The 23,412-nt window shown below is 36.6% G+C and overlaps 1 pseudogene; it reads right to left on the reverse strand.

The window, feature by feature from the left end:
- Positions 1-9,911: 9,911 nt before the first annotated feature.
- On the reverse strand, positions 9,912-15,136 carry LOC130046106 (G2/mitotic-specific cyclin-B1-like; annotated as a pseudogene).
- Between the last annotated feature and the right edge of the window lie 8,276 nt (positions 15,137-23,412).

The raw sequence follows: 23,412 nt of genomic DNA on the forward strand, positions 1-23,412 counted from the left end.
GGTAGACCACATGCTTTGTACATGGGAGTTTGGGGTTAGATGCCTGCACAACCTGGCCCTCTGAGCACATCAGGGAGTACCACTCTCCCCAAACAACTACAACAATAAACAGTAGATCTTGTGACACTAAGTGATTAAGCATATTTTCTAATGTTAGTGCACTTCAATATTTTTTTGACTATCTCTTTGAGCTTCTTTAAGTTGTTCTGTTCCTGTTTCATTTATTGTTCTATTTAGTAAATTCATATTTAAGGGGAAAACTATTTTAGAATATTACAATAATCCTATCTAGAAGGAATTATCATAGGGAATAAAACAAGTCATGTATATAATGCGTTCTTAGAAAAGTATATGGTGGGCTGAATGCATGCTTTACAAGTGAGAGAACTAGGTTGCATCCCTGTCATGAGCCTCTAGTGCCACTGGAAGTGACTCTTGAGCAGTTCCAGGAGAAGCCACCAAGCAACACTGGATTTGTCCCAACCCACCATCCCCCAAAAGCGAGTGATAGCACAGGGGTAGGGCGTTTGCCTTGCACGCAGCCAACATGGCCGACCCGAGTTCGATTCCTCAGCCCCTCTCGAAGAGCCCAGCAAGCTACCGAGAGTATCTCGCCTGCACAGCAGAGCCTGGCAAGCTCCCCGTGACGTATTCGATATGCCAGACACGTTAACAACAAAGTCTCCAATGGAGACGTTACTGGGCCCGCTCGAGCAAATGGTACATAATAAATATTTAGTAAATGTTGCTATCAGTGTTTTCAAAGTCCGTGTATATATATAATATATTATTATGTTTTTAAAATATTAGTATCATTATATTTACTTTTATTGCCATCATAACTGTACCACTTTCTGACCTACAACTACCACAAGGTGAAAAAAGCTATAGTTATTCCCTTATATTCTTAAGAAACTGCATTCAAATTCAAAATATTAATGCTCAATACCAAATCCATGACCTCAAATAACTGGTTACAAATTACACAAATAGCAATTTACACAAAACAATTTTCTGATTTTCCAATATTGTAGGTCAGCATGGATTTCATAGGTCACAATCAAAGTTTTACCAGGTCTGTGAAACTTTTTGTCTCTAAGGAAGAATCAGTTTATTTGCTTGGGTTGTTTGAAGTACTCAGTGCCTTGTCTTTGTTGGACTAGGCTTCCTATTTTCATTTTGCATGTCAACAAATAGTTTTCAACTTATAAAGACCAACCATTCTTTCCTCAAAGCATACCTCCTATATCATCAAGTGGAACAAAGATGAATCCTGTTTTTCTCATGTCTCAAATATCTATTTGCCTTTCTGCATTTTCATTTCATTTCATTTCATCATCCTGTTAATCGTCGATTGCCTCGAGCAGGCCCCAGTAACGTCTCTTTTATCCTAGCCCTGAGATTATATTCAGGGCTCTTTAGGAGAATGAGACCCATCATTGTTACTGGTATTTGGCATATTTGGTAGGCCACGGGGAGTTTGCCAGACTCTGCCCTGTGGGCAGGCTACATTCGACAGCCTGCAAGTTTGTCCAAAGTAGAAATGAGATAATAAGATGTCGCGCGGCCGCAAATGCGGCAGCGCGGTTCCGGGATCTGGATTTTATAGTCTCTGAGTCTTGGCCGCTGATGGGATTACACGGCGCCAGGGGGCCAGGGGCCAGTCTCGGCCCCAGAACCCGCGTGGCTTTGTCCCTCTGCCAGTACCTTCAGGTGTGCGGAGAGTGGTCTCAGCATGGTGGTGGCTGGTCCTGGAGGTCTCCGGCTGCCGTAGCCCTGGCCGGGGCGGGGAGGAAAGCTCAACCCGCTCCCCTCCAAGGGACTCCGGGAAGGAACACCGAGGCGCGGGGGCAGAGACTGCACTGCTCTCGTCCGGGATCTGGATTTTATAGTCTCTGAGTCTTGGCCGCTGATGGGATTACACGGCGCCAGGGGGCCAGGTGGTGGGTGTGACCCCCGCCTACTGGAATTTGGAGGATCTGGGTGGAAGATGCTCGACTCCAATTCGAGTAGGCTTGGAGGTCTCGGCCCCGGAACCCGCGTGGCTTTGTCCCTCTGCCAGTACCTTCAGGTGTGCGGAGAGTGGTCTCAGCATGGTGGTGGCTGGTCCTGGAGGTCTCCGGCTGCATAGTTCTCTCAATAATGCTTTTACCTTTCTTTTCCACTACTAAAGGTCCACATGGCTGCATTGAGCCTACACAGTTAATATCCAACGTAACATACCCTAGGAAAAGATTTATTTCCTTAATTCCATATTTGAAGACATTATTTTCATATAATATAAAGTATTTATATTTTTCGGAGAAAAGGACTATTTTTTGGTCATCATTGTGTCCATCACATATGGCTCCTTAGATTTGTGCTGGGGACTAGTTCAAATCAGTAAGCTGAAGATTATAAAAAGACAATAAGCTCTATAAGCAAAAATGGTAAAACAATCAAACTTTCTACAAGGCAACTCTAATCACATGCTAAACATAAGGCTAATGCTGAAAGCAAGCATAGTACAATAGGTGAGCTTTGTAAGAAATTAAAAATTATTGAAGTGGTCATGGTCCTCCCGTTGTTCATTGATTTGCTCGAGCGGGCCCAGTAACGTCTCCATCATGAGATCTGTTGTTACTGCATTTGGCATATATCGAATACATCACGGGGAGCTTGTCAGGCTCTGCCGTGCGGGCGAGATACTCTCGGTAGCTTGCCGGGCTCTCCGAGAGGGGCTGAGGAATCGAACTCGGGTCGGCCATGTTGGCTGCGTGCAAGGCAAACGCCCTACCCGCTGTGCTATCACTCCAGTCCGTTAAAGTGGTAACTAAGAGAAAATAAATAAAACAACTGTCCTCCCGTTGTTCATCGATTTGCTCGAGTGGGCCCAGTAACGTCTCCATTGTGAGACTTCTTGTTACTGTGTTTGGCATACTGAATACTCTCAGTAGCTTGCCAGGCTCTCCGAGAGAGGCAGAGGAATCAAACCCAGCTCAGCCGGGCTGGCTGCGTGCAAGGTAAATGCCCTACTGCTGTGCTATCTCTCCAGCCCAAATAAAACAACAGGTCTAAAAATATTAATTTGGCATTGTTGAGTACCAGCTTAAAAGGAATTATAAAAAAATTAATAAAGATCAGCAAGTTAAAGATTTATATATCTAAATATATATACATATATATATATTAGAAGAATATGTGCTAAAAGTTAAATGTTGCAAATTTATTAATACATGTTGGAATTCAATAAAAAAATAAAATTATTATAGATGCACCAATGAATAAAATACCTCCTCAAAAATAATTTAATATTAATAATAATATTATAGATGCACTAATAAAGAAAATACCTTCTCAAAAATAATTTGAGAAAAAGATCCAAGGTTCAGAGAAAGAATATAGAGATGAAGGTGTTTGCCTTACATTACATTGACCCTAGTCTGAACCACTCAGACCACATTTGATCACCTGCACAAGCAACCCCCAGATGTTGCACAGTCAAAAATAGCCCTTGAGAACCACTAGGTGTTTATGGTCCTGCAAAAGAAAATTTATAAACAGGGAAGTTATATAATTGAATAAATATTTATAGTTAATAAATATATACAAACTCTTAATTCCACATATATGTAATTCAGAAAGACCACATTCTTCAAATTTCACTTATTTTAAACAAAGACAAAATTTTATTAGATATGAATGTTTTCCTAGTTATAGAATCTGTAAGGTCTGTCAGGGAAAAACTGCACAAAAATTATGTAGAATATTTATCAGAACATTATTTATGAAAGAAAAACAATGAAGTTTATATGTGACTAAAATTATTCTTTTTATAATGAATGTCCTATATAATCACCATTTTTATGACTTTGAACAAACATGCAAACAACTTTTAATATTGAAAACAATATAATGAAAAATCTATTCAACGTATCTTGGGGAAAAATAAGCTATTAAATTTTGAAAAATTATTTGAGAAACAGATCCAAGCCCTGCTGAAATAATTAATATACAGTCTTTAGAATGATTTGTAAATATTAAAAAAAATTAAAACCGTTGAACTGTAGATCAAAAATGTGAGCCAGGTATTCATGAGATTTCTTGAAGATGAGGGTAAACAGCAAATTTAGAAAGATACCAGCATGAATAGAATTAGATTTTGTCATTCATTTTCATTGAATGATTTAGAATTAACCCTGATTTCTTATTATTTAGTGAGCAAGATTTATGGTATTATACAAGATTGAAAATATTGGTAGTTAGTATATAATCTAAAAGGGTTTGGTAATGACATGATCATTCAGTCAAAGACAATTCAATATTGGAAATGAGACATGATTACTTCACATTCAGACAGAATTTATAATACAAAATTGATAGTGACACTTAATCCTAGGTAGAGAATGTAAATTTCACCTTTTTCACTATGAGCAATGAATAATCAACTGAGGAATAATTGCAGTCATAAAATAACATTCTTCATAAAATTTTTATCTCAGAGCATCTTTGCATGATTTGAAAATAGTAAGATTTGAAATGGTCACTTCCAACAAGTATCTGAAAGGGTTGAATTATCAGTAACAAAGGAAAATACAAGATCATAAGCTTGCCAATTAATAAATATAATATAGTTAATGGAAGATAATTAAAGAGTTGTGATTTCATATTTCATAGCCTTTCTCAAGTAAGAATAGCCCTATAATTTTCAGAGATATTAAATACACAGAGTTTCTATATGCTAAGATGAAAGTATTTTCTTTATTACCATCTTTCTCCAAAATCATTTTATTTTCTTCATTATGTATTTCCATATAAAAATCTATTATTTTCAGAACCTTTGAATTTTATCAAAAATATTACTGCAATAATTTTCCACTTTGATAGTGCTCATATTTTATTTGTGATTCTTCAAACTAGATGTTGTATTTACATTATTCAAGTAATAAATCAATAATTCTATTTTCTAATGGAAATTGTACTCTACTAAGTAATTAATTGGAAAATCTTTTAGATTTCTTAATTACTATTTCCTTATACCTTTGAAGGCAAATCCAAGAGAGGTCAAGATCACTACGTGGATTTTTAATATTTTTAGGTACAATATTAAAAAAGCTAAAGGAAGTTCAATGAATAGAAAAAGAAAGGTTATCCCAAAGTCCATGAATATGACCTAACAATTATTTGTGATCTCCTTAAAAGATATAAGAGCATTTCTTAATCAGTATTTAATTATAAGTTGGAGGGTTCATGCAGGTTACTCAACATTATACTCTTAGGAGAAAGCTCAAGGTATTCTCCAAATCAGACTCTGCAGTAATAATAAGATTGTGATAATATTACCAAATAGTCATATTATTTTTATGTGCATAGGGCTGGAGCAATAGCACAGCCGGTAGGGCTGTTGCCTTACAAGCGGCCAACATGGCCGACCCAAGTTCGATTCCTCCGCCCCTCTCGGAGAGCCCGGCAAGCTACCGAGAGTATTTGATATGCCAGACACAGTAACAACAAAGTCTCCAATGGAGACGTTACTGGGCCCGCTCGAGCAAATCGACGATCAATGGGAGGGCCTTTACCTTTACCTTATACTTATTTATATGTACACATGCCATGTCTATGTATATTTTTTCATTTTAGTTCTTTGTTATTTTGACAGCATCTGTATATGTGCAGAATAATCCCTGAAAATTTATAAATTTATCTATGAGCCACAGTTGTGGGAAGGAAGACTTGAGTGTTTTTTTAAAAATGAGAAACTACTGGAGCCAGTAAGATAGTTCAGAGGGTACGGCACTTGTCTTGATCACCAGTACCTCACATGGTTCCCTGATTCCTACGAGGAATAATTCCTAAAGGCAGACAGAGAGAGTAGTAAGCCCTGAGTACTCCATATGTGTCTCCAAAACAAAAGCAAAACAAGCAAGAGAGAGAGAGACAGAGAGAGAGAGAGAGAGAGAGAGAGAGAGAGAGAGAGAGAGAGAAAGAGAGAGAGATTACAGTAGATTTCTAATCATTTTTGACTCTACTCATTGAAACATAAGCATACTTCCCTACATATTTCACGCAGTGTGATCATTTATACTAAGCATGCAAAAACTCAGAGCTAGATTTGTCATGTTTCTGCATAAGGGTTAGGTTCTGCTAGAAGACAACACTAGCAATAAATGTTTTTTATGAATTCACACTAATAACTAGAAAACCAATACAAATTGCAGAACTGTAGAGATTAATGAGATTGCAGAGGCATACAATAAACAAATCAAACCTACTTCATCAAGCAAATGTTCCTTGCTATATAATAACAAAGATAATTGAAGACTCCACCGGCAGCAGCAGTCTAAGAGTTTAATAACGACTTGGCTGTAATTTACGTGCCAATCAGAAACTGACACATGACAAGTTCTGAAGCATAAAACGCCTAATTTGAGAAGTGTTCCTGTTGTTTATTAATTTCAAACTTGACTTAAAGAATAACACTTTAGAAATTAAAAAGATAATCAAAGATTCTAAAGGAAGGACCAGTCTTTCTGGATTTAACTCAAAGTTACTGTATGTTTTTACTTCCTTTTTTTGGCTTCTGTATAATCACAATATTGCTTTTTAAATGTTACAATAAAAATATAAAGCAACCAAGTTTATACAGTTTTCCACTCATGAAATTCACTACCAACACTATCTAATAATGAAATTAATTAGTTTTGTGCCTTTGTACTAGTTTTTCGCTGAACTCCAGTGCATTCTGCTGTGAAAGACTAACTAGGCACATTGTAGATTGCTGCGAGATGTAATTGAGATAAATTTTGGGTTTATTCAATTGCAAATTAAAATTAGACATTGCATTTCAATGGCATCTGTCCATTATTTCTTTACATGAATGTACACAAATTATTTTTTAAATTTAGAAAATTAGAGGAAAGAATGAGTAGGAACTATCATGACAAAAGTAGAGAAAATCCAATTGAAAAAATAGAAAATGCTAATTTTTTTGCCTTTTATTCTTCATTTTCTAAATAAATAAGTCAAAAAGCAGATGAAGGATTTTCCTCAAAAAAGACAGGGAGAAAGAAACTGTGTGATCATCCACACTTCAGAACTCAAGAAACTGGAAACTGTTTTATGAAGAACACAGTGCTTTCAATTCTTTCTTTCTTTCTTTCTTTCTTTCTTTCTTTCTTTTTTAGCAAGCTAAAAAACATTTATTCAGTTAGTATCGTAAAACAGTAAACAAGATAGGATATTTTTTGCCAAATTCACAGACATGGAAGACAATGGTTTATCTTCAGTTTTGGCAAGCACAGAGAAAACTAGGTTTATGTGTTGCTGACATTATCTGAAGCTACGTGTTGTGAACTTAAAACACTTAAAACTTAAAACACCATGAACTTAAACTGCTGATAGGATTGAAATACAGGAGGGGTAAAAAGCAGTTCACTTTAAAAAAGATACTTTTGACAAGACAAGGATGCCCACTATAACCACTTCTGTTCAATATAGTACTGGAAGTACTTGCAATAGCGATTAGGCAAGAAAAAAGACATTAAAGGCATCCAATTAGGACAGGAAGAAATCAAGCTCTCACTATTCACAGATGATATGATACTATATCTCGAGAGCTCTAAATCCTCTACCAAGAAACTCCTAGAAACAATAGACGTGTACAGTAAAGTTGCAGGCCATAAAATTAATGCCCAAAAATCCATGGCCTTCCTATACACAAATAATGAGACAGAAGAAAGTACAGGAAAAAAACAATCCCATTCACAATCGTGCCCCAGAAAATCAAATACCTTGTAATCAGCCTAACTAAAGAGGTAAAGGACCTCTACAATTAAAACTACAAAACACTACTCTATGAAATAAAATGAAAAAATGGAAACATATCCCCTGCTCATGGATAGAAAGAATTAACATTGTCAAAATGGCAATACTCACCAAAGCATTATACAGATTCAATGTGATACCTATAAGGATACCCATGAAATTCTTCAAAGAAATAGATCAAGCACTACTGAAATTCATATGGAACAACAAATGCCCACGAATAGCTAAAGCAATTATTGGGGAAAAGACGTGGGGAGGCATTACCCTCCCCAATCTCAAACTCTACTACAAAGTGGTAGTAATTAAAATAGCATAGTACTGGAACAAGGCAGGTCCATAGACCAATGGAACAGGTTGGAATACCCGTGCACACAACCCCAAATGTATGAACATCTAATCTTTGATAAGGGAGCAAGAAATATGAAGTGGAATAACGAATGCCTCTTCAACAAATGGTGCTGGCAGAACTGGACAACCACATGCAAAAAAAATGGGCTTAGACTTCGATCTAACACCATGCACAAAAGTCAGATCAATATGGATTAAAGACCTCAACATCAGACCAAAATCCATAAGATACATCAAAGACAAGGTCAGCAAAACCCTCCACGATATTGAGGCTAATTGTATCATCAAAGATGACACTCCACTGAACAACCAAGTGGAAACAGAGATAAACAAATGACTTTTCTTAAATTAAGAGGCTTCTTCACCTCAAAAATATAGTGACCAGAATACAAAGACAATCTACAGAATGAAAAAGGATATTCATCCAATACCCATCTGATAAGGGATTGATATCAAGGATATACAAAGCACTGGTTGAACTCCACAAGAAGAAAACATCCAACCCCATCAAAAATGGGGTGATGAAATGAACAGAAACCTTCTCAAAGACGAAATTGATTGGCTAAAAGGTACATGAGAAAATGCTCTACATCACTAGTCATCAGGGAGACGTAGAACAAAACAACAATAAGATATCACCTCACAACACAGAGACTGGCCCACATCCAAAAGAACAGGGGCAACCAGTGTTGGTGTGGATGTGATGAGAAAGAGACTCTCCTTCACTGCTGGTGGGAATGCCGACTGGTCCAGCCCTTTTGGCAAACAGTACGAACGATTCTCAAAAAATTAGAAATAGAGCTTTCATTTGATCTAGTAATACCACTCTGGGAATATATCCTGGAGAGGAAAAAAACTAAAGCCGAAATAACATCTGCACTTCCATGTTCATTGTTGCACTGTTCACAAGAGCCAAAATCTGGAAAAAACTCGAGTGCCAGAGAACAGATGCCTAGTTAAAGAATCTTTGGTACATCTATACAATGGAGTACTATGCAGCTAATAGAAAAGACGAAGTCATAAAATTTACATACAAGTGGTACCACATGGAAAGTATCATGCTAAGTGAAATGAGTCAGAAAGAGAGGGACAGACATAGAAAGACTGCATTCATCTGGCGAATATAAAGTAACAAAGTAGGAGACTGACATCCACAAATAGTTGAGATAAGTTACAGGAAGTTTACTCTATGGTTTGAAGGCCAGCTGCACATGCTAGGGGAAAGGGCAGCTCAGATAGAGAAGGGAGCACCAAATAAAGGGTGTTGGGAGGATCCTCCAAGGATAGGAGATTCATGCTGAAAATAGAATATTTACGGAACATGTTTGCCATTCAATGCCTCTTTTGCAAATCTCAGCAAGTAAAAGGAGAAAACAAAAGGGAATGCCCTGCCACAGATGAGGGATGTGATGGAGTGATCAGAGGGGTGGGAGGGTTACTGGGATCATTGGTGGTGTAGGAATGAGCACTGGTGGAGGGATGGGTACTCAATCATTGTATCACTGAAACCTAAGTACAAAAACTTGTAAGGTCAACAACTGTACCTCATGGTGTTTCACTAATAAAAAAAAAAGATACTTTGGGGTGTTTCACTAATAAAAAAAGATACTTTGGGGTGGGGAAATAGTCAAAGGGTTAGAGTTAGAGGGAGAAGTCGAAGCCTCTAGCTTTGGTCCCAGGCTTCATGTGGTACCCTGAGCACTGAGATGGATGTGCAACAAAGACTCAAATCTTTTTTGAGGTTCCTGTTATTTTCTTAGTCAATAAACAAAAAGGAAATGATCGATAATGGAAACAGTCATGTACATGGTCTCCGGCAGCTACCGGAATTTCATTTGGACTTGGACTAGCCAGTCAGTCAGGATAGCTCTCATGTTTCCAGTGACTTCCCAACCCATGAGATATTTGGGCTTAATCGCTTGCTCTTCCTCCAGTTGTCTCAGGTAAGCATAGATGTCCTTCACATATTCACTGCAAAGGTTTGGGTCAACCCCGTCATCTGCATCCACATCACTCACAGCAAGAATCACATCTGAGAAAGCCTGACACATACTCTTCAGCAGGGGCACATTGTGATGTTTCCATCGGGCTTGGAGAGGAAGTGTCAACCAAAATAGGTTCAGGAGATACTTTTTCTTCCTTAACAAGCTCCCAGCTCCTGCTCCGGCTGGGCCTCCAACACGGGTCCCTTTTCCGGAGGTTTGGGCAGCTTTTTCGGAATAACTTTGCCAGCAGCTATTGACTTCGCTTCCTTTTTCAGAGGCATCGGGGCCTGCATCTTCTCTCCAACTTTGTTGCCGATGTCTCCAAGCGCAGTTCTTGGCCTCATCCCGGGCCATGGCCATGGGCACCCGCTTGGCGCCTGCCATGGGGATCTTGGTCTTATTTTCAACAATGATTTTCGAGTTCCTGGTGACCCGGAGCGCCTTGGAGGCCTCGATCCCCAGGACAGAGCTCAGTGAGGGCGAAGAGCACGGGAGCCCCCGATGAGACCGAGGAGAGAGCTGGAAGCTAGAGCCACAGCCGTCCTCCACAGCACACAGTCAATTATTTATAAAGGGAGGAGGAGGAGGAGTAGGAGTAGGAGGAGGAGGAGGAGGAGGAGGAGGAGGAGGAGGAGGAGCAGCAAGCTAGGATTTGGAGCAGATACGAATCAACAGCAATAATGATTCTGCCAGGCAGAGGGAAAAGTTTAAAAAGAACTACTAAAATAATGACTATGATGAGATGATCATGACTTTAGTCTCAAGGATTTTTAAGCAACAAATGCCCCAAGGTATACTAAAAAAAAAAAAAAGAGAGAGAGAGAGCAAACTATCTTGAAGCGCATAAGAAACCACTCAGTAATTCCAGAGTAAAGCTGGAAGGATATCTATATCTATATCTATATCTATATCTATATCTATATCTATATCTATATATATCTCGAGAGGACTACTGAAAAAAATAAGAACAATTCAAAATGTGGACCATAAAGGATTTTGTATCATATATTTAGCCTCACCAAAAACAAGGTCCAGGAGAACAAAAGCATATCTTAAAAGTTGTGTAGTTCCTATACTGGCCAGCACTATGCTGGGCACAGGATAGCTATTTAATACATTTCTATTGACTTTCATAGTGGATAGGCTGGCTGAATTGATCAATAAATAAATAAGTTGAGAGGCTACTTTAGAATAAATTGACAAACAAGACATAAATAAATCACCAAGAACAGATGGCAGCCAACCAAATGTTTTTAAAGCAGTCAGAGGACACTGGAATTGCTGGCTAAAATGTTTAATCTTTCATTAGAATTGGACACTGCACCAAAAAGTTGGCATATTGCCATCTTGTGTTTAGAAAAGGCTAGCAAAGTGACCTTGGAATTGTTTTTCTGCAACAGAGTTGAAATTAGTAAATTATACGATAAATATTATTAATGAAATAAGTAGATTTTATTTGTTTTTAGCAAAGTGAAATGGGCCAACATGTGGAATTAAATTTAACTAAGTTGGCATTTATATTCGAAGTTATATAAAGGAGATTAAAAGAGAAACCAATAGGAATATTTATTTCAACTTTAAAAAAATAGTCTTGGGAAGATTCCAAGTCAACAAATTTACCCAAAGATTAGAGAAAATGCTTACTCATAAGGGAAAATAATACTGACTTTTAATAGAGGAAACAAAGATAGGACTATATTGCTTTTCTTTATATATTTGTGTGTGTGTATACACACACATACTGAATTATGTAAGCCATGGTTACAGGAAAGACATACTTAGTATCTCGTAACTGATTTCAAAGAGGAGTAAATAAAGAATGGGTATCTAAGAAATAAAGAATGAAGAACTTTTCAGGCGGAGATATTGTGTGCACATAATTTAGAGATGTATTGCCTGCTGTATCAGGGATCTGCCTCAGGTGTTTAGGTGAGAAAGAACTGATAAGTGTGAATAGGAGCCAGGCCCTGTGAGCAGCCCTTATAAGGAAGACACTATCCCTCTGGCAACAGGGAGATACAGTATATGAAGCATGGAATGGAGTTGAGTATGCAATCAAATCATAAAATTAATTGGCATTGGAATATGAAGGAAAGTCATAGGACACGGAGATGAGAAAACAAGCAACAAAATTACAGATAAAGTGAAATACTTTGGTACATTTTCAGGTGGTGAGAAAAGTCAAAGATAAGTTGATCTGGTTGTTCTAGTGCTTCAGGGGTTAACATGTGAAACAAATAAGTTATCTCAGAAAAGCGTAGGTATGGTAAGCTTTACAGAGTTTAGCATATGAGATTTAATTAAACAGAAAATGTCAACTGAGAAAAAAGTGTTAATTATTATGAATGTAAGCATATAAACTTATGTAAGAGATAATTCAAATCCCCAGGTTATTTATGTTATTCTATTTTTTTTAATACTTAAAATTTCACAACATTGAGAACTCCCTTCCCAATTACCATATAAGGCAGTGTGCTATTACCTCTCCTTCAGGTTATTTGGATAATCTTGTCATCATTCTCTTATTTCAATCTAATTATCCTCAAAATGATTTACATATGGGCTGGAGCAATAGCACAGTGGGTAAGGTGTTTGCCTTGCACACAGCCAACATGGCCGACCCTAGTTCAATTCCTCCACCCCTCTCGAGAGCCCAGCAGGCTACCAAGAGTATCTCGCCTGCACGGCAAAGCCTGGCAAGCTACCTGTGACCTATTCGATATGCCAAACACAGTAACAAGTCTCACAATGTTACTGAGCTCGCTAGAGCAAATCGATGAACAATGGGAGGACAGTGACAGATGGTATCTGGTATGTTCTCAGACCACTAATTCCTCAAACATATAAAAACTGTTTTTTGCCTCTCCCTGGAACTATTTTTTGAGTATCAGCAGTTTCTGAAATTCCTTGAGATCAAAATCTTGAAATATGGCTCTCTTTGTTTCACCATTTTCCAAAGTTATTTGACTACAGAATATTCTCTTAAAATAAATTTGCTTTTATTTTCCAAATAAGAGTTTAATTCTCAAGAAATTTCTCTGACTGATGGCTGGAGCGAATAGTACAGTGGGTAGGGCAATTGCCTTGCACATGGCCGACTCGGGTTCAATCCCTGGTATCCCATATGGTCCCCAAGCAAGGCCAGGAATAATTCCTTAGTGTAGACTCAGGAATAACTCCTGAGCATCGCTGGGTGTGACCTAAAATGAAAAAAAAGAAAATAAATTATCTCTGACTTTTTGTTGATTCATAAAATAATAAATATATTACTTGATTTCTGTAATATAGATTAAAATAAGTTTTTATTTTTTCTATTTATTGAATAATCAAGAACAAATGCACAGTTCTCACTTGGCTCTCCAGAATCTTACTCCAGTGAATCTTTTAAGTCTACTCCCAATCTTTTGTGCGTCTGATCCGAATCTTTCACTGGAAACATGACATTTTGAGAGCCAACTTTGACATAATCATTTATTAATATCAAAGGCATTTCAACATGACACTTTTGACTGAGTGCTTCTGAATGACATTATTTTGAAGTAAACAAATAGAAAAATTAATATCTCAGCTATCTGTGTTCTGGCAAACCATGAATTTTATCTCTTTCTTTGGCCTTCACCTCTGCAAGCTCCACTGTTTTATATAACCAAGTCAAGGCAGAGGGCAAATAACATGGAATGAGGTATTTGTGGGTAAGAAACGAATTGAAGGATGAGATGATTTACAATAAGCACATAGTAGAAAAACCACTGAAAGTCAAGAGTCATGCTTCCATAAATCTTTTCCCCTCGTAGGAAAACTGTTAATTAATATACACTAAGGATGTGCTTATTTTTTTGATATTAATATGTGTCTTATATGGCTTATCTTTGGCTTTGATTTCAAACATGTTAAAATACCATTTCCAAGGTCTGGAGCAATAGTATAGCTGGTCGGATGTTTACCTTGCAAACGACCAACCCCAGGTTGATCTTGGACAATCCATATGGTCCCCCAAGCATGGCCAGGAGTAATTCTTGAGAGCAGAGACAGGAGTAATACCTGAACATCCCGGTGTGACCCAAAAAAACAAACAAAATAATTATCAGTTAAACAAAATAAAACATCATTTCCAGTGGCTGGGGAGGGAACACAAAGATGGAGCACATGATTTGCATATGCAAGCCCGAAGTTTAATCCCTGGCACTACTGAGTATCTGCCCCTAGCTCTATTAGGCATCACATTGGAATCATGAGGTTCCTGAACACCACTGGAGACGTGCTTAAGAAAAACTAAAATGCCCTTTTTCATAAAGAAATAAATAAACCATGCAGTTTAATAATAATATTTCCATTTTTAAATGTGGTAGTTTTTGTCATTCTTCCATATTTTGCCAATGTTATTTCTATAAAGAAATTTACTTGATTGCTTTTTTATTGCTTTTTGTTTGTTTTGGAGTCACTCCCGACCATGCGCTGAAGTTTCTCCTGACTGTGCTCAGACATTAAACCTGGTGGTGCTTGGTGGACCACGCAGAATGCCAGGGATAGAACCCACGTTTGCACAGGCAAGGCAAATGACCTACCCACTGTACAATCACTGCAGACCCTATGGTTATTTACTTAACAAAGGATTTATGGAAAAGTAGAGAATTAGGTCATACTCTGATTACTTAATTTCAGCATCAAATTGCACTGAATAGTATCAATAATATTTCCATTACTTCCCTTAATAATCAGTGATATACACAAATTTACTTTGTTAAGCTTTTATTATGATCAAAATAACACCAAATATTAACTCATAAATAGCTAACGTATTATATATAGGATACCATTTTATTGTGAAAAAGCAAACAAGCAAACAAAATAAAATCCCTAAAAGGTAATGCTCATGCTTTCTCTCTTTTTGGACGGGGCATAATGGCTCCTACAAAGAAGAGTGGTGAGAAGACTGGCCACTCAACCATCAATGAGGTTCTGACCTGAGAAACGCCAACAATATCCACAGGCACATCCATGAAGCAGGTTTTAAAAAGTGTGCACTTTGGGCACCCAGAGAGATCTGGAAGTTTGCCATGAAGGAGATGGGCACCCCGGTGTGCACCCCTGATTGACACGCTCAACAAAGCAGTCTGACTAAACGAATAATGAATGTTGTTCACCAGACAAACTTTACAATGGTTTCCTATGTGCCCCTCACCATTTTCAAAAACTGCAGTCACTGTGGATGAGAACTAAGTTGATGACTTAATAAAGTTATAAAATATCACACACACAACAAAAAATAAACTAAACAATGCTTATTGCATGGCTAGAGTGGAGGTAAGGAAAGAAGTTATCAGGGACATGTATTACAGCTTGGCTTACTAATAAAATTGAACATATATAACTCAATTGAAAGTGAAGCAAAGCTCATCTTGACCTTGTCACATATATCAGACACAAATCAAGCTACAGTAGTAGCCTTTGCAAAGGGAATCATATAGTTATCTACTGGAGTATTTTAAAGTGGTGGTGAATTAGGAGATGTACACCACAGTAAACACCCTGAATGTACCAATCAGTCCTATTTTCTCAGCTAGTCCCCCCAAAGTTCTTTTTCTAGGATGTCTACTACTCCTAAAATACTTCTCCCTCTAAACCTTTGGCCACCTTCCCCTGACCCCTTGTATTCCTAATAAATTCTTATTTCTTGATTACGGCATTTCTCTGAAAAAGAAGCACTAGGTGTAAATAAATCATACTTTTCTTTTACTTTAAATTTTGCTTGAAGAGATGAAGATACAACAAATTATTTCTCGAATATAAAGTTAACAACGCTTATCTGACTAGCATAACATCCAGATAAACAGAGAAAAACCAAGCTCTTCTTCTGAAGTATAAGAAAAGCAAATAAATCTTTGCCATGTGATAGTTTTTGTACTCTCTTATCCATTTGTTAGACCCATTTTGATGCAAATGCATAGAAAATCAAAATGACCATATAAGAACATCCTGATGTACATCCTGCTAATCTTAATGCACCTTGTACTTTGTCCAAACACTCTCAAATATTTATTATTATATCTATGTCTAAATTCAACTGTTGTAGTCCCTGCCAATTCCCAACCATTCCAAGCTACTATAGTGTTTTCATCCATTCATTCTATAGACATCTACTGAAAGTTTGTGATTGCCAGAGATCTGAGGAGAGGAGACAAGAACAAAAAAAAGAACAATCTAACAGAAAAATAATATACATTTTAATAGTTTTTACATTGAAAAAACAGAAAAAGATACAAAGGTAAATCCAAGAAAACAAAAAAGAAAATGTCAGGTAGTGTTAAGTGTCAGACATAAAATGAAATATATATATATATATATACATATATATATGAAGTTGCTTTTTATGTGTGCTTTCTGAGATACTGAGATATGAATGACAAAATAACCATGCATGAGAAGACCAGGAGAGTAAAATTGAGAAAGAAAAAGCTAGGGTGAGCAGAACAGAGGGAGTAACCTGTGTTAAGGTAATAGAAAGGAGATCAAAATTGACAGAATTTTAGAAGAAAAGTGACAGGCAATGATAGCCTCTTAAGAAAGAATCAGAATTTTGGATTTTATTGCAAATATAACAAGAAACTCCTTCAACACCATGTTGAACTAGAAATTTTAACAACTTGACATAATTATTAGGCAATTCCCAAGTACTTTTCTAAAATTGTTTCTATTTCTCAAACTCAATTCAAATAATCTGCCCATTTTACTAAATTATTTCGTCCAAATTCTGACCCAAATACTTCTTATTAGGAGTTCTTATAAGACATAAAATTTTGGAAATATATTTTGAGATTTTGAAGTCTAAACTTTGAAACAATGTGGTTTGTTATCAAATTTTAATTCCAATTGTCTAAATCTGTAATAACTTTTGAGTCAAGTCTCAGCTATCTCTGACAGAGATAATAATGCTTGCTTTACAAATATGTTGCAAGTATTAAATGACATTTTCAATGGTAAGTATCTAGCATATTATGTGAAACATTGTACAGGGCTTTAAAAGATTAGTTTCCTTAATCCCAACATTTGTATTTATTCAACAAACGCCTCTTGATTTTCCAGTGGAATAGCAATAGGATAGAAATTGTGAAATGTTACAAAGATTAATCACATACAAACCTTACCTTCAAGAAGGTTTTGATACATCATCCTCTAAAAGAAGTCATCAGTCAAATACTCAGTAAAGAGTCGGACATTATGTTTTAACCACTTGTCCTCGGAGAGCACGGCAAGCTACCGAGAGTATTCGATATGCCAGACACAGTAACAACAAAGTCTCCAATGGAGACGTTACTGGGCCCGCTCGAGCAAATCGACGATCAACGGGAGGGCCTTTACCTTTACCTTTACTTGTCCTCAACCTCTTTATATCTCCATTTTCCCAGTTACCTCACTGTCCAAGTTCTTAATTCTTTTTCACATATTGAAAAGTAAATGACTCCTCAGTGTGGTTGAACATGGTGACCCAACACATGCTTATATAAGACTAATAACAAACAGCTATAGCAGAAAAATCCCCAAACTCCGACTTGATTGCTCATATTAGAATTACCTGTACATTGTAAACCTAACACTGAGTCTAAATAAAAAAGAATATTTTTTATATTAGCCAGGTGTAAAGACATCTATCCACAGGAGTCATAACGAATGTGATTAGCCATATTAGAATCACTGGGCAAGGACTATGAACTGGGTTGAATGTGTCCCTACTGAAATATATATTGAAGTGCTAGGCCCTTTTACCGATGAATGTGATCTTATTTGGAATATTAAAAAAAGCATATGTGTAATTTAGGGATTATCTTAATACAATGACATTTGTCTTTAAAAGAGAAAAAAAAACTGAGACATCATGACACAGAGAAGATGACATAATTTAGCGACAGAGAATGTGAGTGAGCATTTACCCTTTAAAATTTATGATTTTGTATTTTGGGATAGATGTCACAAAGTTGTACCATTGGATCATATGGAATTATAATTTTGCTTAGTTGAGAAATCTTCATTTTGCTTTCCATAAAAGCTAAAACAGATGACATTCCTGTCAACAGTGAATGAGAATGCCTTTCTCATCTAATTTTTTATTAAAACTAGATATTTCTAATATTTCTGATAAATGGCATTCTCACTAGCATGAGATAATATCTTATTATTGTTTTATTTCCATTTAACTCATAGCATATGACAATTATCACATTTTAATACCAAATGATCACATACTCCCTATTTGTATGTCTTCTTTGGGAAAGTCTCTGTTCATTTCTTCTTCCTTTTCCTTTGGATTGGTTGTTGAATTTCTGTTGTTGAAATTTGTGAGTGCTTTATAAACTTGGATATTTTTTCTTTTTTTTTTCTGCTGTCTTCTATGTAAATATTTTCTTTCATGCTGCAGAATGGCTTTTTATTTTAGCTTGTTATTTCTAAACAATATATGCATACTTGTGCTTATTGCAGTACAATAGCCAGATGTGAAAACAACCCACATGCTTGATGACAGAAGAGTAGAAGTCGTAGAACGTATGCACAATGGAATAGTACACAACTCTAAGAAAAGATGAAATCATGAAGGTTGCTACAGCAAGAAAGAATTGGTGGGTGGGATTCCACATTAAACAAAATAAGACAGAGAAAGCAGTGTGAATACCAGAAGAGTTAACTCCTCTATGAAATAGTCAAAATATGAGAATAAACAGAATAAAACAATGACGAAAACTTAGCATTAATAACACCTGACCAATCACTAAACAGATAAACATTACATGGGTAAGTGGGAAGACCAGAGTAAAAGAGACATAGGAATAAGTTTATGGTGGAGGGCCATGGGAACTTTGGTGGTTGAAGAGTATAGCAATTTTGCATAATAATAAACTTTAATATTTTTTAACTAAACAGAAGATAATAAACGTATGTACAAATAAGCAAGGATGATAGCACAGAGGGTAGGGCATTTGCCTTGCAAGCGGCCAACATGGCCAAGCTGAGTTTGATTCCTCCGCCCCTCTCGGAGAGCCTGGCAAGCTTATGAGAGTATCTTGCTTGCATGGCAAAGCCTGGCAAGCTACCTGTGATTTATTCAATATGCCAAACACAGTAACAATAAAGTCTCACGAAGGAGACATTACTGGGCCTGCTCGAGAAAATCGATGAACAACGGGAGGACAGTGATACAGTGATACAAATAAACATATTGTCAGATTTTGAAACCAAGGAATATAAAGAACTACTTTATATAGTCAGAAGGCAGAAGTATGGCTCTGTTAGCACTTTGATTCCAAATTTCAGGCTTCCAGAACTGTAAAACAATAGATCTCTAATGTCTAAATTGTTGTTGCTCAACTTTTTTCCAACTATGAACCCTTCCAACCTTGTTTCTTTCCTGTGCCTACCTGTATGCCTTTCCCCTGACACTCTGCTACAAGCTGACCCTAGTTTCATGGCATGGCTCCAATATTTATATGATTTTTACCTGAAGCACCTCTTGGAACATCCTGAGGATACACAGGATACCATAAGGAAACATTAGTCTAAATCACATTGTCTACCGTACTTTGTAACAGTAATCCCAAGAAATACTTCTTGTACTGTTTCTGCGGTTACTTTTGTCATTTTTGTTCATATATTACTGATATCTTTGGTCAAATATGCCACCAGGAACTATATACATACATACATCACGGTCTTCCCGTTGTTTATCGATTTCTCTTGGGGGCCCAGTAACGTTTCCATTGGAAACTTTGTTGTTACTGTGTTTGGCATATCGAATGCATCATGGGGAGCTTGCCAGGCTCTGCCGTGCGGGCGAGATACTCTCGGTAGCTTGCCGGGCTCTCCGAGAGGGGCGAAGGAATCGAACTGGGGTCAGCCATGTTGGCTGCGTGCAAGGCAAATGCCCTACCACTGTGCTATCGCTCTAGCCCACATACATACATACATATAGATATATACATAGATATATATACATGAATACATATATATAGATATCAATATCAAACTTTGTCGCATATACCTCAAAAGGTAAACACTACAATAGCTCATATTATAAGTAAAACAAACTTACAAAGTAGTAACTTGCTCACATAAGTAGATATTTGAAGACATATGTTTAGAACCCCGTCTAGCTCTAGAATTGTTGACATCTACATAGGGTAGTCTGAAAAACAAAAGTACCAACTAGACATGGGGGGTTAATATTCAAAAGCTATATGTACCTTATGTTTTTCATGTGCTCTAGACATCTCTACTCCTTAAAAATACTTTTCTATTGGATATTTATTATTATAAACCGGGTTCTCTAGGAAAATAGTTTGCTGAATTGGATTGTTTTTCAAAATTCCTATTCCTTCTGCAAATCCCAGAATGTAACATTTATCGTATCCTCCATTATTAAAAAAAAGATATTTAATTATTTCCACTAAATAAGCCAATATAACTCTCTTCATTTAGGAAATGGTTTGCATATGTAATTTTTATTTTTTTTGTCTTGTTAACTCCAGACTATGGTGGTTATTTGATACTACACTCATTTTTCACTGTATACTATTTTGTTTTTGATTTTATTTTACTGATTAGGATTTGATTTTTATAAAAATTGAAAATGCTAAAAATACATTATTAAGATCCTCCTTGCACTTTAAACTGTGCTGAGTACCAGACTAATCAGAGACTGGTGTTACTGCCTAAAAAATTGTAAATATATGTAAGAGCCATAGCTTCATCTACAATCTAAAAGATATACCTATGTAAGTAAGTGCAAACAGATTCATCTGTTCGCTTAAAGGTCAAATGGGCAGTCTGTCACATCTATTACATTGTTAGTAGAAAAGCTGTTTTCCATTTTAAATAGAAGCTAAACTCTATTGGTGCATAAGTTGTTTAGAAATGAGAATGTGCCCTTTCCTGTTTATTCCAGAGGCAGCAGTTTTATGACTTCTGCTATAACACTATATTTTTGCAAGGGACAATTATGACCATAAAGGGAATTGTGTGGTAAAATCTACAGAATCTGCCGTTAGGCAAGAAGATGACCTTTTTACTCAGCTGGCTTGCCAAATTTGAGCAGGTTTTTAGCATTTAGGAGAGATTTATGATCACTAAAGGAAGCACGATTGCCAACCATAAGATCTGAAGTCCTTATTTCTTTAAAACAACTGTGTAAACAGAAACAACTTGAGATTCGCATCCAATAAAAAAAACTCTGTGCTCAATAGCATTTTTCTCCTGAGCATTGAAAGTTGGAGTTTCTTCTACTCTATACCACATGCCCTGCCCCTTCATTGACGGCTTTATAATGCCCTCAAGAATCTGCCCATTTGGTGACTGCACAGACACACTTGGAACAATGATATTTTACAAGGGTAGATTTTCCCATGAGTAACATCAACTCTAGATCAAAAGGAATATACCTGAGTTTGTAGGCCTGCTTACCAAGAAAATTTTGGCAATGCATTATTAATAACTTAGTTGATCCTGATGACCAAAAAGAAAGAACATTAGGGGACATGTCCTGGTAATGGAAGGGCCTCTCATTATGCATCCTTCTAGCTTGAAACAATCATCGATTATGTGAGCAATAAATACAAAAGATCTTTTCACTAATGGAAGAGGCTAAAGGGCATGAACAAAGGCAACATAATTAAGATCTCGATCAATGTGAATTATAAAATAATCAAAATAAATTATATAAACATTAAATAGCAATTGATTAAAATGTGTGCATTGAAAAATAAACTGAGAATAATATTTGTATAAATAACACAGGACTACAAATTTAGCACTGTAGCACTGTCATCCCGTTGTTCATTGATTTGCTCCAGCGGGCACCAGTAACATCTCCATTGTGAGACCTGTTACTGTTTTTGGCATATCGAATACGCCACAGGGAGCTAGCTGGGCTCTGCAAATTTAAAAAGAAAAATATTATTTGTGAAAAATTAGAAGTGTATAAATATTTTCTTAAATTATAACTTTTAAAATGTTTACATTAAAATAAACTTAATTCCCAAAACAATATTTCAAAGGAAATCAACAATACAAGTAAAATTAACAAAGATCAGATGATGCATTGAGAGTAGTATCGGGTCCTACTTCAATATCTAGTGTTTTATAAGGGAAATTTAGATTCACATATAGAAGGCCATTAAGGATGGAGTAGAATTTCTATGTTCATTGCAGCACTGTTTACAATAGCCAGAATCTGAAAGCAAGTCATGTGCCTGAGAACAGATGACTTGATAAAGAAATTATGATACATCTTCGCAATGGAATACTACACAGCCACCAGGAAAAATGAAATCATGAAATTTGCGAATCAATGAACGTACATGTACAATATCATGCTGAGTGAAATGAGTCAAAGGAAAAGGGACAGACGTAGACGAATTGGACTCATTTGTGAGATATAAAAAATACAGTGTGAGACAACTCAAGGAAGTAGAAATGAGGGCCAGGAGTACCAGTCCATGGTGAAGCTTGCCATAAGTTAGGGGAGGGGAAGACAGTGAGGACAGAGAAGAGAGCAGTATGACAATGATAATTGTCTGGACTTTGATCACTCTGGAAAAGATCTAAGTGCTAAAAAGAGATAAAGTGAAGCACAGAGAGAGAGAGAGAGAGAGAGAGAGAGAGAGAGAGAGGGAGAGAGAGGGAGAGATGAAAAGTGTTTGCTGTATAGGCAGGCTGGCAGCTGGATGGGAGGTAAACCAAGGACATTGGTGGTAGGAAACATACACTGGTAAAGGGACAGTGTTGTAACATTGTATGACTTGAAACCCCATCATGAACAACTTTGTAACTGTGTAATTCATAGTGACTCAATAAAAAAAAAAAAGAAAATGGAGGCAGAGACTGACGTGAATACTGCTTTAAATGTAAGAATGCTTGGAGATGAAAGAATTCTATTTAGTAACTTCAGAGGAATGACATTATTAAGACTTCATTTCAGAATCCTGGCTTCTGAACCATGAGAGAATAAATTTTTGTTGTTTTAATATACCCAGTTTGAGCAATTTTTTATAGAAACTCTAGGAAAATTGTACAACAAGTGCATGGCAAAAACACAAATAAAAATGGTCAATAAATATTAAAAGTTATTTGAGCATCTGTTTTTAAGAAATATTGGCCACTTATAATTTCGTCTCTTTCTCTATCTCCATACATCACATTCTCTAGAAAGATGATATATATATATATATATATACATATATATATACATACATATATAAATGGGCTGGAACGAGGAATGACTGCACAGCGGGTG

Source organism: Sorex fumeus, unplaced genomic scaffold (assembly GCF_029834395.1).
Source record: "Sorex fumeus unplaced genomic scaffold, SorFum_2.1 ptg000131l, whole genome shotgun sequence".
Classification (NCBI taxonomy): Eukaryota; Metazoa; Chordata; class Mammalia; order Eulipotyphla; family Soricidae; genus Sorex; species Sorex fumeus.